Source organism: Athene noctua, chromosome 4 (assembly GCF_965140245.1).
Source record: "Athene noctua chromosome 4, bAthNoc1.hap1.1, whole genome shotgun sequence".
Taxonomy (NCBI): Eukaryota; Metazoa; Chordata; class Aves; order Strigiformes; family Strigidae; genus Athene; species Athene noctua.
In genome coordinates this window covers 19,174,331-19,198,807 of record NC_134040.1, presented here as the reverse complement: position 1 = coordinate 19,198,807, position 24,477 = coordinate 19,174,331, and the positions used below count along the sequence as shown (strand labels likewise).

At 34.7% G+C, this 24,477-nt stretch overlaps 1 protein-coding gene across 5 annotated transcripts in view; it reads left to right on the top strand.

The window, feature by feature from the left end:
- The window catches only part of KCNIP4 (potassium voltage-gated channel interacting protein 4), a 433,914-nt gene that overhangs the window by 262,934 nt on the left and 146,503 nt on the right, over positions 1–24,477 (top strand). The window contains exon 1 of one of the 5 annotated variants that reach the window (XM_074904600.1): positions 15,536–15,616. The exons of the other annotated variants lie outside the window; for them this stretch is intronic. The gene's annotated coding sequence lies outside the window, so the exon portion shown is untranslated. Of the gene's footprint in view, positions 1–15,535; positions 15,617–24,477 lie in introns of those variants that run through there. 5 annotated transcript variants of the gene reach the window in all.

Here is a 24,477-nt window from a genome sequence, read left to right as displayed (position 1 = left end):
AACCATGTTGCTTCACATTTTAACTACTTAAATGTTTTCCTTACTCTCTTTACATTTGACTTTTACACCAAATACCTTCTAACACCATTGCATTCATTGACCTTCTTGCTTTGCCTTCCATTAAGTGCAAATGTCTTTTTTCTCTACAACTGCACTACACACCTCACTTTTCTCCTCGCATTCTAACTTTACTCTTTCTTTATACGACTTATCCATCAAGAATGAATCTGACAGTTGTCCTCTGTTTTCTCACACTCCTGCAGAACTGCGACTTACAATTCTAAACAGTTCTGAGTCTAGAACTGGGTCACATTACAGAATTAAAAGAAAAATTTAAAGTGCTACTTGGTGACCTGGAGGGGAAAAAAAAACCCCAACACTCTGAAATACAAGTCAGGTATATCATAAATTCTGACAGCAGAAACCACATAGGATCCAAACATAAAACTAGTAACAGTTGTTTCAATAATATAAAAAGGAAGTAAAACCACTTTGATGCAGTGTGATGTCACACAGCAGCCTCTGCTATCAATTACAGTTGAAAAACAGAATCTACATTGTTCTAATACACACTGATATTGTCACATTTCTCACTGTGATGAATATCATCACCTGGAGATGGAAATCATTGTCTGTGATCTGTGAAATGGTCTTCAGTTCTAGCGTCGCACTGCCCCATCATGTCTGGTGAACTTCGTAGTGTTACATTTGCATCACTGGTGATTTCTTAGGAATTTTAGTCTGTGCTTTTTTTGTGATTTCAAAATTTTGAGTATTACAAGCAAAAGTGTCTTTACATGTGTACATCTGTGAATTGGAATGCCAATGGCCTGTGAAGGTGGAATTTTGTTTGTGTAATTCCAGCATTTTTTACTGATTCTGATGGTCTCAAGAATACAGACATACCAATTATAACAAATAATTGTGATGACTGAGGTGGTTATTTGAATACCGTAGAAGATCTTCCCATTCACATGCTATTTACTGTCCTCCCTACAAAATTTTCTGAATTTCCTTTACAAGGTTTTAAACAAAGAAATTATTCCTTTGACCAGCAGAGAGCAGCAGTGATACACTTTATAAGGACCTAACTGCGAGTCTGCTCTTGCAAAATCCTATTGCAGTTCTGAACTGGCATGAGGGCTGGACAATATTGTGTACAATTAAAATGAACATGTATTTGTGGGAAAATTGTTTTAAAATTGAATCAACAACAAGGAAAGTATGCCCCCTTTTAATTGCATTCATTTATAGAACCTTTTAATTTTAAATGCTTTCTGCTTAATTTCTTATTTGTCTACATGAAAGTTACAAAGATTACTTAGCTTGAACTGTTTTTAAGTCACTTTTATTCTTAGCAGATGATTGTGTTCACATTAATCTGAAAATTTGCTGTGGACTTTCTCTGCTTTTGTTAGATAGTGTCTATATTTAAATTCTTACAGTAAAAAGTCTTACCCATAAAGGGTCTACAGGAGTTTTTTCCACTGACTTACATGAAATAGGGATTTCACCATTCTTGTGACATATGTATTAATAGTTCATTATAAAGAGATTAATAACATACGGTTAAAAAAATTTCTAACAGTACTTATTATGGTTTTTTTCCTCTGTGATCACAAGGATACTTCTGCAATTTTACAGGCTCTGCATAGGAAGGATGCGAATCTGTTTTTCCTTTTCTAGAGTATCCTAACAATGCTGTTAGAGGTTTGTATTCCCTGTTCTGGCTCTGTGTAGGGGGAGGCGCATGAAAGATCTCGCAATGTATGGAAAGAACAGGGAACTAAAGATCTTGTGATGTACAGAAAGGTGTATATAAAGCAATTGTGCAGTGCTTTTGTTCCCGCGAAGGTTTTAACCTCCTGCAAGGGTTAGCTGTGATGTGAACACCACATTTCTGTGGCTTGGCAGGTAGAAAAAGACAGCTAATACCTTACCACAACAGCTCTGTGACTCTTGTGTGCTTGGTTGTGTAGTGGTAGACGCCATGGGTGACGCCATTCTTTGTTCTCAAGCTTTTTGGCTAACACTGAAATTTTTTTTTTTTTTTAAAGTGTAATTTTACATCTCATTTCCCAGTGGAACTAGTTTGCAAACTAGGAAAGAAGAAGCATTAACAATGCCACTATGCTGTCACTGTTGGAAAGAAAGTGGGATTACTGTTGGTTGACCCAGTGTTGTCTATATGTTTTGCATATATTTTAGTTTGAATCAGGACTGTGGTTCAGGAGTGAATCTTCTGTTCCTGCTACCACATGGAGCAGCCTTACTTTCAGAGCAGTATCACTTTCAGAGGACATATAACTAGAATATATGTTTCAACCACTAATGAATATTCAGTTTTGGGACATACTGCATGTAGTTCAGAGTAGAAACCCTGTGAAACATGAATATATGTGTATGTAGGAACAACATCCCCTTGGCACCAAGTATTCTGCCACTCAGATCTGCCCATACTGCACCACACTGAGGCCCCTCTGGATGAGGCAGTTCAGGCTGCTTCATGCTTACAAATTTCAAAGCAGCTTGGGTGGCAGCTACCATTTATCTCCTTACACTGAATCACCTCTGTGTTATTGCCTGTAATAACTGGTGTGCAGAAAATTCTGAGGTCCAAACTAGAAATGCTGTTTGAATTTAGGTCACACTAGGCTTGGGCAATGCTGGAGAGCAAGCGTGAGGAATTTCTCATATTCTGAATCCAACGTGAATCATGCTAGCTCTCCCCTTTTTTGGGTCTTCAGATAACTTGTATTTAGTTCCCTTTGCTTCAATGTTTCTATTGCAGACTAGGAGCAATCGTGTCACAGAGATTTTATAAAAGTAAATTCAGTCATGTTTATGAACCATTGAGGTCCTCTCATGATGAGCTCTGTAAAAAAGCAAATGAGCAAAATACTACTCTCCTCCTTCAGAGCAGGTCTTGAACAGTGTGCAACAACTTAGTTGTGAGACCACAGACTGGATAAATAGGAGGAAAGAAAATATTAAATAGCTCTTTTTTAAATGAGTAACGTCCTTTCTGTAAATGTAATGAAAAAAGGTTTTGAAGGAAAATAATGAAATTGTGTAATTAAAGATCGTATCAGTGTCCATATGCCCAAAGCACCTGGCTTAGAGTTCTGTGGGAAATTTAGTTCTGGCATTTCATTACATGAATGCATGATACTGCAGCCTGAGTAATATTCTAATATTACAATAAAATTGCTGTACTGCAATGCACTCAAATTAGGAATGGAACAGGTTTAATTTTTATGAAATTATAATTCTCACACTAATTATTCAATATGATTTGTTAGGAGGTTTATTAAAAAAATTACAAGAATGATTTCATGAATCCGTTGTTCATTGTTCTTAACTTATAATTTTATTAGATATAAAGGTATTACTAACTCTCATTTGCATAATTATTGTCACAGCAGTATTTGTCTTGAACCAGTGTTAGATTCTTACTTTGCTAGGCATAATAGACTGGTAGAATGAGATGCAGTTCTGGACTTAAAGAGATTACTACCTTTACAAGTAGCAAGGGCAAATTGTAGACAAGGAGACATTTAAAATGGAAGCTAAATGAAAAAATGGGGTGCGTGCAAATATCATGTTGATTCTGATTTAAGTGATTGTTTTTCTAGGTGGAGTTTTGTGCAGAAAGACTTAGCTGTATAGAATCTAAAGAAGAAAAAAATTGAACAAAAATGTGATAGATAAATAAATTTTGGATAAGGGGAGAAGAGTAGAGTGGGCCACCAGACAGAGAATGAATGAGGAAATGGGAGCAGGTAGCCCTAAATACAAAGAGAATTAATTTAGTAGGGAAGAGATTATTCTTGAGCATCCTTGTAAACTTAACTTTCTAAATGGTTTTGGCATTACTTTCTTGATCCTTCAAGCTTTGATTAACATTTGTTTTCAAATTCATTAATACAGAGTGAAAAAATAAAATTCATTTTAAATGAAAGATTAAATTACAATTCCCACATTTGCTACAGTCAGCCACTAGTGCAAGATTCTGCATGTAAATGTTTTTTATGGACACACCCATTGTGATATAAATAACAGTACAGATGAGGGGATGATTAAGCATGAAACTGCATTATTTTCACCTTTTTTCTTAGTTTTCTTGTTTCTCAGGAGTTATTTAAACAAACAGGGCTGTTGCCTGTTTCATTTCAGTTTCTGGTTTGCCAGGATGCCTGAGCACTGGGGTTGGCTGCTCCTACTTCTGCCTTGGACAGGTTCCATACGCAGACTATGCTACCATGTACGTCCCCCACCTGATAATTGCCTTGTGGAGACCTCACTAGTGTGCTTCATGGTGCTTTAAAAATCCCCCCCTCCCTTTCAGATGGAGCAATTTTGTTGATTATTATTTTGACCAAATGAGTCTGCTGAGATGATAGGCAGAGAGAAATCAGTGAGCATAAGCAGAGATTGTTGCAGCACCTTATGGGGTGGGTTAATCATAATGGATGAAATAAGAAATTGTACAGGACCTAAAATTAACCTTCTCCCCACCTAGTGTCAAGCCATCACCACCACTGACACCCCTGTCTTTTACTTGTTTGTTTGCTTTTTCACCCCGGTGGACACTTTTGAGGTATATCAAGTTACCATAAGAAGGTGTGTGCTTGCTTTCAGCTTGCAGATACTCTGAAGGAATCGAAACATCTCACAGTTCTCTAATGAGATTTTCATACTTTTTTTTTTTGGTGACCTGTGAGGTCCTTGTGGCCTGAATACATATCTGAGCTTGGTTTAAAAAAAAATATGATGTGCAAATCTAGGTTCTGATAAATGAAGTCTAGGAAAACTGCCCTGAAAGTCAGATACTCTGTTATTTTGGGTCAAGGGTCAATATGCCATTTTGTAGTTGGATTTCTTTTTTCTTGGTTTGTTTATCTGTGTTTTACTTAAAGTGACATAACATCAGTATCTCCATTGTCCACGCAGGGACAGCATTACAGACTTTCTCTAATAGTAATTATCATCTTTTTCAAATATATTAATAGAAAGAGAACTGTGAGGATGACCATGATAATGTTATGTATCTGCTTATTGAAACAAGTTGCTTATTATAATTCGTATCTATATTACCTTTTATTGTATGCAATTATGTTAGCTAGAATTAATGGTAGACTATATGTTTCTTATTAATTATTTGTTAATAAATATAGCTATAATGATGCAAGTAAACTGATTGGAATTTTTATACTCTCCATGGGATTGCCCACAAATACTGTTCTTTGTAGATTACATTTTGCGTATATCTGATGAGCAATATGTAAAAGAATACTATAATTATTTTCCTTTTGAGTAGTTTATAACTTCTTCTCATGCTCATACTTTTTCTTAATCTGCCTTTACAAACTAACTTTGACTTCTGTTTTTACTTCATGTTTTAGTTCCTCCTTGTAGCTATTCATAAGACAAAAGAATGAGCAAACCACCATGATTTACTTTAATCTTTAGCCTATTAAATCTTGCACTTAAAGGTCAAATTTAAGCAGAGGCAAATCTATGCTTCTTTAATAAACTTTAATTCTACAAATAAAATGTGATTGAAACTAAATTGTAGTAGGATTTCATTTTAGAATTTCTTTCTTCATCTGGTAAATATTGGTTGAAGGGAGGATAATGAGAATCTGAAGTTACTTGTTCCCCAGAGTACAGGCATCATTTTCATATGGCTTTGTTAGAATGTTACAAGAAGATACATGGTAAAAATACTAAAACTATGAGCTTATAGCAGGAAAAGTCACTGAAGGGTAACAGAAATTATTAGTAATACAAGGAAGCTTTCAGAGTAAAGCAAGATGAGAAGAAACCCACTGTTTGCTCTAATTATATTTCAAAAAGGGAAACATTGCCAGATTTAACTTTTTAAAATCAAAGAGTTTATTCCTTTTTAGAAAAACTGACTGGGAATTTTAAGTTTAATAAAAAAGGATTGGATGCAATTAGGTGGCCTTTATTATGTGTTAAAGCAAACCACAGAATTGTAAGTGGTATTTCTGATTATAAAACTATGAAAAAATAAAACAAAATAAAACAATCATGCTTTTAAAAGCAATTTCTATCTTACAAATAAGTTATGGGAAGAAAGAATGCAGAAATTTTCAGAAAAGGCTTTGAAAAGCTTTGAAATATTTCTAATGTAATTATCTAGGAATGCCAGAATTAAGTTTGCTAAGCTGAACCATGTATAAATTAAGAAAAAACATTCTCGGTCCAACTACTTATTTCTTAAAGTCAGAGACATCAGTGGGAACCCATTAGACCAATGTTAAGTACTTCTGGGAAAAAAATGCTGAAAGTGGTTTTAAGTTTAAGAATAGCAGTGTCACAAGAAATGAAATGAAAGAAAGAAAAGATTTTTCCCCTCTATTACTCTTATAATCTAATGACTCTTATTTTATGGGTGATAATTTACAGGAAAGAATGCAAGCGTTGCTTTGAAAAAAATAGTTTCTTTTGTGCTATATGAAACAGACAACATGGATGACCAGTAGGTGTATTAGTGGACAGATCAGGGGCACCTGCTTAATTAATTAAGATTTCTTCTGAGCTACACTTGGTCTGTGGGCTGTAGTTCAGAGGGCTTTGGTTTAGTGTCTTCAAACATCTTGGCCCTTTCTCCAGGGAAAAGGTTGGCTTTAGCAAGGCAGCATGGTATCTAGAAGCAGAAAATTTGTTCAAAAAGGGAAGGAAGGAGTCCTTCAGTTTCAGAGGTGAGTGAAAGTGGTGGATTTGTCTGTCTGTAGCTGATGAGGTGGCTGGACCAGGTGCCAGCTGAGTGTCATGGGTAGTGGTCAGTTTTCTGGAGAATGGGTGAAATAGGCTTGAATTTTCACTGACAGAGGAAAAGGTGAGACAGTCGCTCAGATCTAGTTGCTTAGCTAATACATATTAGGTGAGAGTGGGATGGACTAAATTTCTCATGGAAAAGATAAGAAGTGAGCTCTGTGTTACCTTCTAAAGAAGAAGTTTACATGCATATGGTTCAGCTATTTAGGCTGCAGCCATTGGTCTGGAGTCCCTCTAGTGTCTTGAGTCCCAGGATTGGAAATATCTTTCTGTTCAGTGCTTGGTGTTGGACTGTTCATGTAAAGCTTGACTCAGCTTAGTGAATTTATCTAAATGTTCAGTGTGATGCTCTTCTAGCTTTGTGTGAGGTGTCTTGGTGGACACACTCAAAGGCATCTTGGTGGACAAAGGCAACTGACTTCACCTCAGAAAGTTTTGAGTGCAGCAGATGCTGGATACAAGGAAAACATGGGTTCCAGGACTCAGGCTTTAAAAAAAATATTCTCAAAAGTTTAATCTAGGGAAATAAATTGGTTACTGTGACAGATAAAATGTTTTGTGAAAAGGAAACAAAGCTAGCAATTAAGAAGCAAGGCTGTGTGGTGTATTGATGATGGAGCTGCAGGACGGAGGAGGAATAATTTATAGTGCTGCAGCTGTGTGAACTAGAAGTACTCCTTACCTGACTTTTGCAGGGAAGTTACTCTACTGTTTACTAGTTTTGGAGGTGAAAACTTAAGCCTCTCTAATGGCATATACAAACTTCAGTGTGCTGTTTCGATGTGTTAAAGTGTCAGAAAACTTGTTTTTATGCTCAGGTTGCTCTAAAATTAAATCTGCTTAAAAAGGATTTAATTAGAGTAGAGCAAGCATTCTGCAGACATTTTAATATGTTTAAATTGGCTGTATTGCTTTGGTTAGTACATAAATTTATAGTTAAACTATAAACAGATTATCTCCTTCTGTCACTTTAAGATGAGATGTTGTGTGGAAGTCTGTGTCCTCTCGCTATATTGTAATTGCAAAGTAAAAAGTAGATTAATTAATGTTGTTTCAGAAGCTTTTTAAATACATTTCATAGTATTACCAGTTCCATAACTGTTGCTTGTGACAGCTCGGAGAAGTCATTATGTACTGGATATTAAGAATTTCTTATGTGCTGGCATTGATATTTATGTTGAGGTTGTTTCAATCCTGTATACAAAAATAGATTTACACGGTGAACAAGTTCTTAGAGATCTTATACCTTGTGTCTAATGGAGTTAAAAGTTGTTTTGCCAGAAGAGTTATAAGATCAAAGGGCTAAAAAATGTCTACAGAAGCAATACAGCATTTTAAAAAGTTAAGAATGTGGAAATAAAGAAGAGTAGAAATAAGTATTTGTTACAGTAGCAGAGATCTTAAAGCTACTTAATTTTTATTTTACCTTTAAAAAAGTATTACAGACTGCCTTGGGGTGAAACAGATGGAGTCCTACAAAGTCTTTATTGAGTTCTACAGAAACAATGCAAAACCTGTAACAAGATGCAAACTTTTTTTAGACTTGGGAGTCTGTTACCTCCATGATTTCTTTTTTTTCTGATATTTAACCTAATGACTTTTATTGTATACATTCATCATTCCCAAGTGCAAAACCTGTGGCTGTGGTGGAAGAACTGACTTATTTTGTGACTCCTTATTCTTTCCCAGGGTGAGGAGTGTGTATCTCTGGGGAAAACAAGCTGCTGCTGATCAGTTGTCATTAAAACTGTTACTGTATTTTAAGCTAAAGTTCGTATCTGAAACTTACTTGCTCTCAGCATGACCCTAGAATGATTATGTATATATACCTAGATATATATTATTATGAGCATACATATGTAAAGTTACAGTTTTGTGGTTTTTTCATTAGTCAAATTTAACTTGAAGTCTAATTTGCCACTGGAATTGAAAAGAAGGCAATAGCAGTCCCTATGAACAGCAGCATGGTAAAGAATAAATAAAAATAGTTATGGCTCATTGATTCTCCTTTGGAAAGAGCAAAGATATAATACGTATTGAAAATATAATACATTGCAATATATTTCTACATTCCTACATGAGACCAGAAAAATCTAGACTTTCTCTTTTACTACCTACCTAGGAATGCAATTTCTTTAATGTAGAGAACAATATATACTTCTCTCCTTTTTGTAATGTATGTTTTTCTGCTTGAAGCAGATGGGATTCTGCTCTCTCCTCCACCAATTCTTCAGACTTTTTTTCAGTAACTCTCGGGTATAACCATAACCGTAGAACATCAAAAGTGTATGGCTGGAATCAGTGTCAAGAAAAGCATATATGACACCAGTTTCAAGGCTGATGGGCAGTACTTACATAGATGAGTACCAAGAATAGTATCTGTTTTTTTCAGAACCTTCCATGATCACAGTTCACCATTTTCCTTATGCTACATTAATTTAATATCTTATACTGTGTGTGGGTTCCCAGTACCTAGCCCAAGTCTCCTTTATTAAAAGGTAAGCCAATTACTTCTCATGCTGCCTTAGACATGGAATCTTTCTAATTGTTCATTTTTATTGTAATACCAGTTCAAACACTTGAATACTGTTCCCATCTATCTGCTCCCTTTTTTTTTTCTCCCTTAGCCCAGCCCTTCCTCATAGATCACAGTTTCTAAGCTTATTAATTTTCTTGTCATACTCTCAGTTTGGTCTAAATTTATGTGTGTCTTTATTTGAGTAAAATTTATCAAAGTAATCCAGCAGAGGATTCTCCTGCAGCTCATCACAGTCAACAGAGCAGAGAGTTTGTACATTGTATAGTTCAATCCAGTTTATCAAAACCTTCTCTTCAGAACTGCTGCTTACCCATTTATTTCCCAGTCTTTTTTATTAAATGCGTGATCTGCTTTTGCAGGATTTTTATTGACTCTGCATTTAAAGTGTTAAGTATAAAACTTGTAGAAGATCTTCAGGCAAAACACTAAAGATTGGGAAGTAAGAGATTTTTAAGAATATTTGTGTTTCCCAAACTATGGAACTTTCTAAGACACTATTAAACATTTCATTTTATGTATATTTATATATAAAAGTAAAAATACAAACAGGTTAGAAAACTAAGATTCAACATTACATTGTCAATATTAAAAATATTCTGAGGAAGAAATCATTCCAAAGAATATCCATAAATCTACCAGGCTAATAAGGTAATGGTTAGGTTTTATTTTCATTTATCTTGATAGTCATTCTCTTATATGTATTTGCAAACAATTCAAGTAGGAATATGCTTCAACATATCATAGCATACTTTTATTTGTAGGTTTTATTGCACTTGTTTTCAGGGATTATTTAGGTGTGCTCAGTGACTGTACTGTCATTTCACTGTATATGCCAAAACTTATTTCTGTCAGTCACATGCTTATATAAGCCCTCGCATCTGAACTCAAGCAACTCTGCAGAACTTGCCCTCTCTACTGAATTTAGTGATCAAACATCTCTAAAATATGTCCTCTAGACTCTTCAATGGAGTCTTTTTAAACATATAGTCAAAAAGGTAAGATTTGATTAATAATCAACTTTTTTACTTTAGTATAGTGGTTAATCTTTTATCTATATTAGTCTGCATTATATAAAAGACATAGTGACTTAAACATCACAATAATTGCTCTTTTTGTTTGTGCTGCAAGGAGCTAGGATATCTAGGCCTATGGAGAAGAGCCTGATCTGTCAGCTCACTATTCACCAGTCCTTCCTTTCCCCTCTGTTTCTGGCTGTATAATCCCATCACTTGTTCTGCACTAGTTCTGTTCGTTATCTGTTCATGTGCTAAACCAATTCAGTTCAGTAATCTGCAGAAAACTACCTCAGCATAGAAAGTGATTTTTTTTTTTTCCCCCCAGCCCCTTTGTGTTGATGGTTAAATAAATTCACTGTGCAATCAGGCAAGTACCACAGCTAGTAACAGAGAGCAGGCAGGGTCACAGTGAGAAGAGGGAGAGGAATGGTGTTATCCTTTTTGCAGCAGTGAACCACTTAATCAGTTCTTTTGCAATACAGAGACTCTAATTAGTGTCTTGAATTTAGTTGTCAAATTTGTCATGACAACTAAGCTAGGCAGTCTTAGTACTATCCTATAGATCACTAGTGTATTTTCATTCTATCTTATTTTTGATTTGGCACATCTATTCCTGAGTATAAGGAGAGCAGCTTTTGTATTCTGAAAATTGCTTAACTCTTCAGAATACTTTTGTCAAAAGACAATATCAAGGAAGAAAATCAGATTAGAGAGATGAAGTCATAAACCAAGTGGAAGCTGACTGTTCTGGTCTGTAAGAAATATGGAGCTAGTAAAGAGATCATCTAAAAATATGCAAATTTGGTGGAAGGCACAAGGAAGTAGTTAAAAAGGTTAAATTGAGATTATGCAAGTGTTATCTGTCTTTTCCACAAGTGGATGTTAATTTTCTCAGGTAACTAAAATCTATCTTTTCTGCTTCTTGAAATCAGACTTGCCAGTATCTCCTTAATGACTTTTTGAATTATTCTGTACTAACAGCATGAACAAAAACTATTTATTAAAGGGATTTCAAAAGAAATGTTTCTTACTGCTTTCTTATGTTTAAGGATACTATGAATAAAATAATTGTCGGTTACTATTATGATGCATAATGTGGTGTTATAAAAGTGCTTATATTATCAGGAGTTCCCACACAGTGATAAATGAGATGACACCTCATTTCAGTAGATCTAGCACAGGTAATAAATTTGTAGAGACAGAAAATTTCAAAGAAAATAACACAGCATATCAACCTAAAAAATATGACTTTTCTAAATTGTCTGTCAGCAGTTCAGGATTTCCCCGGATTATACAAGTTATTTCTTTTTTTTTTGCTGCTTTTTATCAAGCTATTTGAAAAGAATCTCTACTTTGAAAGTAGCTACATTGGCTTTTTGATGTGCATTATTAGTATAGTCAGCAGTAGGATGAATAGATCAAATGTCTGTCAATAATTCTCAAATTTCCAGTTGAATATAATCTCTCAGTGTCTTGGTCAGTTATTTCTTGGGGTAACCCATTACATGATTAGTAAAGGATATTTCACAGTTTTTCCCTCTGAGTTTTTCTTTAACATTTATCACCTATTGTGAACATATAATTACTAGAAATGAATGATTAAATACCTTTCAGTCCTGGTTTTAGCTTTACTTTGATTTAGGAATACAGGGGTTAATGTCAAAGATTCCTCTCACTTCAAATCCAGTCTTTGTGAGTGGCCTTGACAATGGTTAAGGAAGGTGTGAAAGAACATAAAAATCGTGTTACTGGCACTTCCTCAGTATTCCAGTCCCAAACAATGTGTATCTTGGGGACTTCTAAAGTCAGAAGATATGGCCTCTCTGTATTTAATGTCTCTGGAGGGATTTTTTTTTTTCTTCTGTTCCTTATCTTGTAACTTTTTAACCTGTACAACTGTCTCTTGTCAAAGAGTTCCACAACGTAACTATCTAAATAATACGTGAAAAAGTAGAACTTTTTGTTTTTCGAACTTTTTACCAGTTTAGCACATAAAGCTTCATAACCAGTTTCACAGGGTGCACTGCTCATCATGCGTACTGAAAATATGAGTGGTTTATTATCTGAAATGTATGTAGAAACATTTAAAATTGTAGATGTTTTACTTGACAGAGCTCCACATGAAACTTGTTGGCACTGTGGCTTTTCATATTTTGTCATTTTTTCATTTGTCTTTATATTCAAAAAACCTGAATACTGCTGCCAGTGAATCTTGGGTTTCCAATCCAACCTGTTTTCCAGTGGGAAGGATATTAATCTGGAAAATACCTAGAAATGCTACACTTCAAACTTGTGCTAATAAATACTTTTTAACAAAACCTTCCCCCTACAACCACCAGGAGTGCAAGTCCACTGTCAAATGGTTCTTGGCTCTGACAAGCACTGTAATCACCATAATGAAGTCTTAAGTTTTAGGCATATATTACTCCCTTGGAGAATGTATGAACAATCTGTTATCATTGAAAATTAAGCTTGCTTGCTAGGGGGTTACAAACTGCCAAAGACGTTATTTCTTTAAAACTGTGCTTAGATGTCTTTGTTCTGACAGTTCATTATTTTTTTTAACAAACAAACAAGATTTTAAGGAAAAGCTAACCATTTCCAATAATGCCTTTTGAGTCTGCAAATGTTTTCCATAGCTTAGATGTTTTTTAGATCAGAACTAAATGAATCTATTTCATGTACTGAGAGAATATCTAGAATGTTTTCTGTTTGTTTTCTTACAAAGTCAGAAGCACTACAGAGTGTGCAAGCACACAATAGCTAAAACAACTATATATATGGCAGCTTTTCTTGAAAAAAAGAAGTAAAAGATTCTAGGACTTGATTTCCTATGTATTTCTGAATATTTTAACTCCTGCTTTGAAGATACTCCACAAAACATCTTCAGAAGTACTCTTTAGGAGGGAAGGCTCATCTTTTGTTTTGTGACTACATATCTTTGAGTGACTGGGTAGCAAGTCTGATGTGACCTCTACTGTATTATTCTACTTTTATAATAATTTTGCTGTTTCCTTTTGATTTCTACAAGTTTTTTAGTCTGCATATATTTCTCACCATAACTGAATTTTACAGCGTTATGTGTGGCAAAGTTAGAGGTAGGTAAGTTTGACCTACACAGCTGTGCTGCCAAAAGTCATTACCATGGAATCTCTGATGCTGGAAAAAGTGGTTTTATGCTGTTTCACTTGGGAAGTGAACTGTGACTGGGATCACCTGCTTTAGCAGAACTGAAGCTCAGCAGCTACCCTGCTGCAGCTGGATTAGCAGCACTTTGTCCGTGCTGTGCATCATACAGCGGCATGAACAAAACCGTTTTGGTAAGTAAAGTCTAACATCTAAATTGTAAGCTCTTTGAACCAGAAATCATGTCCACCTCCCTCCTTCCACTTCTTGCCTGAACACACTTTTTTTTTTTACCTCAGTAGTCCACATACATTTTTGAGTTACCTACTACTGCCACTAATGTTCATAAGACTGAGTAGATCTTCTGCAAAGGCTAAGAACGTGAACCAAAGGAAGTAGCATCTTACAACACAGTCTGCTTACTGAAATACTGCTTTTACCAGCAATGGATGGTAGAAGTCAAGACCTCAGTGAAATGGGATCCTTACCCAGAATAATACATCTTATATTGCAACAGTCTTAAATGTAGTTGATGTCCTGTGGCTATTTCCCCAGATGGTTATTTATTTTTTAATTCCGTACAAAACCAAGGCAGCTCTGAATAGCCACTGCATGCATTTATTGCAACATTCAGGAATCTGCTGAGAAGAAATAAATAGTGCTGTTACTTAGTTAATCCTTGAGGTTACTTCAGAACTGCTGTAAATCGGGTGTGTTGGGGCAGGGGTCTATCCACTGGTATGACCTAGTTCATTTAGGGTTTGGGTTTTTTTATGGGAGAGTCCCATGTTACAACCAATTGTGGAAATATAGGCACACAATTTATGCTGCACCTTGAATACCTTTCTGAAACCTCACAACTGACATGTGAAAATCATTAATTGCCATCAAGGTTAAAGGAGGGTTACTGGAATCTGACATACCAGACTGCAAGAGTAGTTTATTTGTCACCCCAGGCGAGGTCCTGGTACATGCTTAGTGTTACAGTGTACAAGGAGAATCAAGAAGAGAATACTCACTCCTGAGCAGAAATTTGAGGAGAAAATGCTGAAGTGCTGAGCTGGAATAGCTATTTTCTTGTACTTTAAGACAGCTAAACTGATTTCAACTTGCTCTGGGAAACCTCTCTTGAGCAAAAGAACCAGAAGTGCTCTTTGGGTCCTTTACCGTTTAGGTCAGGCTTATCGTTCTGGTTAGAATACCATCTGTGATTTTAGATTAAAGGAAAACAGTGCTTCAGTTTTCTGATACTGAATTAACATCACGTAATTCGTTCTTATGTTGACCCCAGGATTTATTTATAATGTGATGCGGTAATTTCATAGAATCACAGAATCATCTAGGTTGAAAATCACCTAGTCCAACCCTTAATCTAATATCGACAGTTCTCAACAAATTTGAGATATAAAATAATAATTTAATACACTTATTTATCAAGTAATTCTCCTATTGTGATCGTCATTGTTCCATTTTCATTATTTTATAATTTTTATAGTAGCTTTGTTCAATGTTGATATTTGCTCACTCATTAATTTTCAGAAAATCCATTAAGACAAAACTGATTTATTATTGCTGATTGCAAAATAGGTCAGTAACTTCAAAAATTGAAAACAATAAATTCAAGAAAATTCTAATTGATCACAAAGGCTTCATGCCTGGATATTTTAACAAGGAAAAAAACCCCCAAAACTTTACTTCAGCCTCTTTCCACTTCTAAATAGGACATTTTAACTTAACTGATGTTTGGGATATAGTAACATCAGATATACTCCCAGTCATATATTCTATAGTGTTATATGTGAAAGTCTTGGAATTGATAACTAATTCTTCTCAACTATTTAAATAGTTGATCCTCATCTGATTAATCTGAAATATTAAACACTCCCTAATGCTGTGATCTTAGTTTAATTGCCTCTCTTCTGTCCCTGTGCAATTGTTTTATTGACTCATTTGAAGCATTCAAGAGATTAGTGGGGTATAATTTTTGTCACAGAAATATCCTGGTTTGACCTTATTCAGAGATTATTATGTGTTCCTACCTCTACACAGCACAGTCCATAAATTTCCAGTGCAAGTCTTGCATGCTTTTTCTTCAGGCTTATTAACTCTACTACAGTAACTCCTCAAGGTAAAAGACTTCTCCTTGTCTTAATTTTTTTTTAATCTTACAGATTGATTGGGGTTTTGTTCTCTTTTTTTGTTAAGAAAACAGTATTTTTGAAAATGTTTGAATATGCAGCCATAATACTTTCTAATCTCTCTTGACTTTCCCATGCTGTAGTTTCTATCAAATTTTAATATTTTCTCCCTGGTGATAAGCTCAATCAACTAATGAAAACCTATGTGTGAGCATCTTATGAGTGAGTCACTGTCAAGCTCATGCAACACTGATGGTCTTCTAAGGTATTTGGAATGATGCAGTCAGAATAAACCCTTAGAAATAATGTATTTTACAAGTATGTATTCAAAAGCTGTTGAATCATGGTTTATATTAATAATGATACAAGGAATAAAATCAACTTGTTTATCACAATCCATTGTTCCTAATGTTGCAGTTGTTAAATTGATGTGTTTACATATTGGAACTTGCTCCTGAGTCAGAACATCTCCCTCTGACATTTTTGGCTTTCTCCTTTGTCATCCATTATCCTATGCTAGGATGAATGACTGTATTATGGGATTTCATAGACTGCATATGTATGGTGACAAAACTTGTACAGTGTGACAATACAGTGCTCCCAAATGAAATTTCACCTGGAAGTTGAAAAACGTAGTGAAAAAAAAGGGAGATAGGGGTGACACTATGTTTCAACTTTTAATAATGAAGGGTTTTTTTCTGATTCTTCTTTTTTCCATGTAAAGTGATAGTCTCTATTAAAAATAGATCAGATTCTCCTAGTTCGTGCTTCCCAGTTTTGACAAACTACATGAAATTCTACATATTTTTTCTTGTTCCACTAAAAGCATCCAGCCATATCAGATTTTGTTCATACACTTGTTTGATTACAAAACAAGGGGAAAGAGAAGGAATAGAAAAGGAAAATAATAGAAAAAAAACAAAACCACAACCTGGATATGCCTGACCAGACTAGGTAAAAATAAAAACATAAAATTAAAATCAGTGCTATCAGATCTGAGAACAAATTTAGAAGTCTGTATTCTGTCTTTTCTTGTATGCTATCATGCCGTTTTACTCTACTGTATTTCTTCTGCCTTTATTTCTATGTTTTGCTTTTAATGCTCCCCCTACAATGCCCTGTTCTAGTCTCCATTTTCTTAATATAACAATTCCCATTTCTGAATGCTCAGCCTGCTAATTAAAGTACTCTTTCTCTGTCCAATGTGTGTTTTCAGCTGTGATCATATATAATATTTTTTTTGCCTCTCTTCTCCTATAAGCTTCCCAGTGGCCATTTGCTTAGTCTCTTCTTTCAGTGATCTGACTGAAGTTCACTTACAGGACTAGTTTTTTTCTCAGAGAAAAAGTTTTAATTTGTGCCATCACATACTGAAAATCTAAGTAGTTACTTTGCCATCAGTCTGAGAGTACTTACAGCACCCAAATCAGCTGGAGTCGTAGATATTGCAATATGATGTTTGGGAATTACTGTTAAACAGTCATTTTTATATATCTGTCTTAAAAAAAATCCATAAAATTTTGAATGTTTTTGCCTTAACTAATGATGTTTTATTGGTTTTCCTCATTATTGGGTAAAAGTGCATTGTAACTGAAGGTTGTAGCACAAATTTCAAAAGAGGAGCTGCTTTCCAGAGGGATGTATTTTTTTCTCACTAATCGTGTGTCAGAAATTTCCATTCTGAAGATGCAGTTGTAAAATTTCTTGCTTAGTTTAGAGTATTACTGAATTTTACTGAGATTATTAGATTGGAATCAGATGAAGTTTTAACCTCTTATTAAGAATGAAAAAATAGCTTTATTTCCCAGGATTTCCTTGAGGCATAATCTGTTATGTGCAATTCTGATCTACTGATGAATTTATTGTAGATACTACAGTAACTATGGGTCTTGAGAATGGGCCTTTATAGGAAAAGAGATTGACGAACTTGTTCAAATAGGGAATATATAGATGGTGAAAGTGCAGCAGGGACAAAAATATCAAAGAGAGAAAAGAAACCTACCCTTCAAGATGGACTTCAAAATTGAGCTAAGCTATCAGCTGAAATAATAGCCTGGTAGATATAGCATTACCTATGCAATAGTCACCATTGTTTCAAGTAAATGCAGAATTCTTGGATAATGAGCCAACAGAAGGTTACTAATAAGTTTTAGGCAGATCCCAAGGTGTTTATGAATAAGATGGTGTTTAAGGATTTTTCTTATAGATAAAAGCTCGAATCTCTGTTCTGAAGTCGTGCCAACAGCTGCTCTTCACCTATGAACCAAAGTACACTGGTTGTTGGTACAAAGCACTGGAAGCAAAGCCATTCTGACTTTGAACTTTACCAGGCATTGATAAGCTATTGTATATTTTAATGATTAAAAAAAAACCCCACCCAACAACATTAATCAACGTGGTGGGAAAAAATAAACAATAATTCTAGAAAACCACCTGAAAGTTGCCTTACGAATATCTATTAAAATCAGAACAAATATGAGACTAAGATCTGTACAGACATGGACCAATTAATAGAAAAACAAAAATCAGGTTTCCTTTTTCTTTAACTGCTACCTCTTTAATTTTTAAAAGACATGATCTAATTATTAATTAGTTGAGTCCTTTATTTTTTCCTTCCCCTTTATCATAAGGGAACACTGATATATCCACTCTGCACCTCTATTTATTGTTCCATTTTTTAAATCTGAGACAAAACATTCATACCTTCCTCCAGTGCTAGTTCTCAAATAGCTGCTGCTCAGTAATGTGAAAAAGTTTTCATTTGCCCTTCACAACTCGTTGAGCTGTAAACACTGAAGTAATTGAGCCACCCACATCCTGGTCTGCAGGTGATATGAGTGATGTATTTTATTAGCATTTAATTAAATTGCTAATGTTATGCTAAACTGTGAAATTGCTGGCAAAACTGGATTAAATGACACTCTTGTGTAAAAGCAATAAATTAAAAGATTGTTGAGTAATCTGGAGAAAATAGATTCTTCAACTCTCTTGAAGCAATTAACCTATGCTCTGCTGTTTTTTAAAAAAAAAAATTTAAAAATTATCCCTCAGCAAACATACTGAAATTTGAGGCTGTTGCAACATTAATTTCACACCTTTCTAGTTTAGGTTAATGACTTCTGATTGTAACAATGAAGATTAAATGGATCTTGTTCTGTAGTAGTAAAGAGATGATATACACTTGCAACAATTGCAAATGACTTAAATTTCATATAATTGCATTAAGATTCAGGGACAAGTGTAATATCAGATTATTAAAAAGTTGATTCTTTCAGTTTGGGGAACACTGAAATATTTATTATTTGCTTATTTGGCTGTTGCCTTAAGAAGTCTATCTATGCAAAAGTCATTTGATCTGACTTTGTTTAGGACTAAATATTTCCAGTTAAATTTATAGCTATCAACAGAAGATGATGACTACTGCAGTGAATGAATACTACAGCCAACTGGAAGGAGAAACAATATTGTTATTGGAAATGAGAGACAGGAGGGCTCCAACATCACATTTTTCATTTGAGGGATGTAGCAAAAAAAAAAAAAAAAAAAAAAAAAAAGGAAAATTACCAATTTCCTGGTTGCAAAATAAGAAGGAATACTGGTAGGGAAATTGGGTTTCCATCCAGAATTCTTTTTCTTTTCTGGAATTAGAAACAAAAACAACAAAAAAATAGAAAAGTCCCTACTTGTTTGATTTCCCCTTACTCCATTTACAACTTCTGCAGCTGCCTTCATTCAGCTCTTATAAGCTGAAAGCCTGAACTCAATCAATTTCTGAAGTTATTGTTTCCCAAATGGTAAGTTAACCATTTGAGGATTTTTTTTTTTTTTTTTTTTTTTAAACAGGATGATGCCCCAATGAACATAGTTTAAAATTAGAATGATTTCTTTGGAGTTTTCTCTTTTTGATAAAATCCTTTCTTAAGTTTAAAAAAAAAGAAAAAAAAGTAGCAATTGCATGGTTACTCCACAAAGCCAATGTTCTGTTTCTAAATGGCACTGAAAGTGAGGAAATTGCAATTTCAACTTTATAATTGTTTATTTTAAGTTGTTTTAAGATGTTTAGTCTTTTAATTTCATACTGAACTCTCTGGATAAATGGAGTGATTTTTTTCTTTTGTTAAGTCACCTGAATATTCATGGGCTCACATGACTTGTAACTGATATTAATGAGGAATACTAAGTATTTGGTACACATGCAGACAAGGCCTAGTAACAAAAATCTTTGTCTTTTCACATTCCAAAGTTGAATCATTTTTAAAGAAGTCTGATTATTCAGACCTGAATGCTGAGCACTTCTGAAAACCAATTTCTCAATACTGTCTATATCTGGAGAAGAAAAAAATTGTGGGACTCAAAATAACATATAGAAATGAAATTTCGAATCACAGTAATGTGCAAATCTGTACTCTGGTAGAATTTGGGAGAGATGGGAAGCCTATCTTTTTCTAAGTGAAATTACTGTAATTATTGTGTGCTTTTGTATGCTAACCATGAGATTTCTGGATATGCTTAGGAATAGGTCTAAAAATACCAGATTGCACTGCTGATGTACCCAGTGGTCATAGGTCTTAAACAAATACCAATATGTCAAAGAAGCACAATGAATGTTGGCAGAAACAAGGTTAACTTCTTATTGCAGCTTAGTCACTTGAAATAAGAAATATTTAATCTTATTTTCTCTAATTTCATACTCTGTCACCAAAGATTTCAGTGAGCTTGCTAATGATAGTTTTCCTTTTAGGTATTTCTTTTTGTGAAATTGCAGCTATGTGATGTGGTATTTAGACAGTTGTCTAACTTAACTGGAACTGCAGGGAAAAAAAATAACAAGATAAGTAGTAATTCTCCAACAAGAGACCTAGGCACATACAGGTTAGTCTGTGCAAAACTCGACATCTAAATATATCTTATGTGTAGGCTCTCACATGCCTTCTTAGGCAAGGAGACCAGATACATGTGTAGACACACTTTTTATTTTACTTTATTTTACTTTAAATAACATGTAAAATGTTCATGGACCTCATTTTTTTTTATATCCATAATGCTACCCACTAGATGCTTTGGAGTATCAATTGGAATATGGGAGACAGTTCAAATTAAGAGCTGTCATTTCAGGCTGTAGATACATCCAAATAGATAACATACTGCCCAGCTGTACTTTGTATGCCATGAAGTCTCCTGCATCCTTCAGATGTTGGCAGCTCTGCAATTCCATCCCTGAATTGGAAGAATTAAAAATTGTATGATCTAGCTCAGAGGAAAATTTTAAACTTGACAGCTGCCAGTAAAGTGGTTGGTCTGTGCAGCCCAAATTACCAGACTCACAAGACAAGAAAAAGAGAGATCAACAAAGACATGGTTCTAAGTCTAGTGAAGATGTTGCTAAAATGGTAGGAAAGGTCCTGGGTATTTACATATCCCAGATTACCTGTTTCTAAGGAATCCTTCTTAATGAGATTGAACTGAAACCTGTTCATTTTCTAAAATGTTAAAGTGTAAAAGCAAACAGCCTAAGCTTATTTTCTCAGACCTTGCTAGAGCAGTCCACCTGTGATACAAAGGAGCAATGATATGATTCAAAATCTGTTGAGGACAAAGGAGAGATATTAATCAGTTTTAATAGACCCTGGAAAGGGTTGGGAATGAAGCGACCATTAAGTCTCCAGATCCATTAATTCTGGTTAGTGTCCCTTTTTTTAAAAAAAAAAAAAAAAAATAAAAATCAAGCTGGATGGTTATTCGTTAATTAATAACTAAAATAGCTTCACAAAAAATGTTGAAAAGCCATTGGAGAGTAATAATTATTGTGTTGTCTTATAATAATGAAGACAGTGTCAAACCAGAATACCCTTTTTTTCTTCTGAATGAATTGGTATGAAATGGTATTTGTCATGCTTCTGTGAACAATTGTTACAGCTGTTACTGCTAGCTGTAGCTATTAGTTGCTACTTAGATTAGTCTGGTAGCCTGAAAGTCTGTAAATTTCTGCAAGTATTGTTCACTTTAAATGCTAATTTCTTAGCTTACATTTTAAGTGCAACTGTAGTAGTAAAAAAGCTCATCTCACTATACATGAAGAATCTTAATAGAAATGGCCGTAATTCTGAACACCACAAGTATCCCTGATTTGGTGGTGGTGTTTGTTCACATCCTCTAAAGTGAATCAAGCTAGAACATATCATGAAGCAACCAGTAAGCATTTTGAAACAAAATTTGCATCTAAAGTTTAGAGTCTGTTATTTTCTTGGTTAGCTAACATCTTTTACTGTAAGGTTATTCCCATTTTTGAAGTTGCTTTGAGACTCAAAAGGAAAAGTCTATTAGTACTCGAGCTTTTCAAGGAATTGTCATGGTTTATTGAGTTAATAAGAAGTTATTTAGTGCACCCCAAGGCTAGTGCTAAAAAGTTCCTATGCATTCCAACAGGCAGGAAACTCTGAAAACCACAAAATCTGTTTTAAATATTGTGTGATAAAATGGGCTGTATTAACTGGGTTACAACCAACAGTTCCTATGCTTATAACAGTTTCTTGCTGTTAAACTTCTGTGCTATTACTAAATCAGTTTTCCAAAAACCCAGTAACCAGATGTGTGCAAAATAGAAGAGTGGAGGAAGACTTGGGAAGTGCATTGAATGAAGATTTATAGTACCTATGCAGCTGTGATTGCTTGTGAACAAAAGGGAGAGGTTTTCTTGAAGGGGATACAACACTAGGGCTAGCAAAGACTGCTCAACTTTAGAGAAAGGGTTCTAAGTTGTCTAGGATAATTCGATATGCTAAGACATGTTGCAAGCTTTAGATCATTTAGTCTTGGAGTAGGAATAAAATAAAGGGCTGGGGAAAAACCTTGGGCAAATAGATAACATTCTGTCAGTATATACCTCTCCAACACTTTCAGTAGAGAGTAAAAAGAGATGGGCAACTATTACAGTCCTGATGTAATTCTGGATTTCCAAAATTTTCAGCTCTGAGGAATACATACTTGGACTGTACTGCTGTATTTATGTGAAGTGACATCCAAGTTTATACTGTAGATGAGAAACCTAATCATGAACTCATTTGAGTGCAGAATCTTGAACTATGTACTCTTAGTTAAGGAAGTTTCATCTTTGTTCCTTTATCTAGCGATATGTCCATTCAGGACCTTATTTTTTAACTTTTGTAAGGACCTTGTTACTTCAGTAAGATGTTTTCCGTAGGCAATCTATATCTGTTATTTAATCTGCTGCAACAGGAATAGTTACAAAATAACAGCCAGAAATAACAATTGTTCTTCTAATTACACTTTTTAAATGATGTGCTGTTTATCCTATGTAGGTTCACAAAATAGAAAGCTCAAAAAGAAGTGGAATTTGTTTAAATGCTTCATCTAGGGTAAATTCTTACCTTCAGCTTTGTGACAATGTAGGAAAGTGTTATCTGAGATTATCTTTTAAAATTACTGTAAATGCTATGTTGAAATTTTGGTGACCATAACTTATAAATTTCTCTCTGTGGACATGTACTCTTCTCCTAACGCTGTAATCATTCTTCACATGCCTTTTATTGACTGTAACAAGGCTCTTAGGAACATGTAATCAGACACAGTCAGTAAGCTCTGCTTGAAGGTTTGCTATTATGCATTGGCAGAATGCTAATTTATTTAGCCATGCTCTATGTCTAAATGCCACACATAGGCTGTGTGTTTCTCTTGCCTTGAAAACATAGAACTTGCATTGAGCCAGATGGTAAGTTGGCAACCTGATGCATCCATATAGATGACTCGAGGGCAGAAGTGGTTTCTTCTTTGCATAGCTTAATAAATTGCTGTTTTATGCAAGACTTAAAAGTGCTGGGAGTAGGTGATTTCTACCAAAAAAAAAAAAAAAAAAAAGGCACATGTGTCCAGTTCATGCGTCCTAGCAAACTTCCTTGTGCTAAGAACAAGAAGGGAGTCAGAAGAGTTCAGAGAGACTGGATTGCACTTCAAAGAGCAGTTCAGAGAATGAATAGGATAACTGTGTTGTACCATACTTCTAAGCTTCTTGAAAAAAATTCTTTGCTGATGTCACTAGTAAATGACAGAAACTAAAATGCATAAACCTACAAATACCAAAAGTGAATATCCTCTGCTTTGGGTAACCAGCAGTTTCAAAATAGTAATATGCTCTATTTTACTGCTGTAACAGAAAACATCCAAGAAACAAAACCTCCAATTCAGATATCTCTGTTCATTATAAAAAAAAAAAAAAAAAAAAAATTCAATAAAACTCGAGACCTCAGTGAGATAAATTGCTACAGAAAAATTAGAAGTTCTGTTAACACTGGCTTCTTTTGTGACTTACCGTTTTGTTTTTGCCAGTAACTGAGGGTTTTTTCCGTCAATGAAATATTGTGTATTACAGTTTTGATGTTATTCCAAAACATAGTTCAATAAGATCTGCTGAGGATTACTGAGGCTCCATCTGTTCTTCCCATGAATAGGAAATACTACAGATGACACTGAACAGATGTATCCCGTCTATTACAGTCATGCTCAAAACCACTGAAATATTGAATTGAAAAGGCAAAAACATTTTAGTTTCATACAGCTTTCCCCTGTGTTTGCCAGACTCTATGTATGTGTCTGACAATCAGGCATCTCAATCATTTTACTTTTCTTTAACAGTCTCCAAAATGTGGCTTTTTTTCTTGAAATTAGCATCATTCATGGTCCGGGGCAAAAGTCAGAGTTTCACATCCAATCCAAAGCAACATATGATATTTTAGCAACTTAGTGCCTGTGAATTTATGCTTTTTTCTCTGGCCTAATAAATTTTGAGGTGGATTGTGTACCTTGAATTTTTAATTATTCAAGTGCAGAAAGAAAG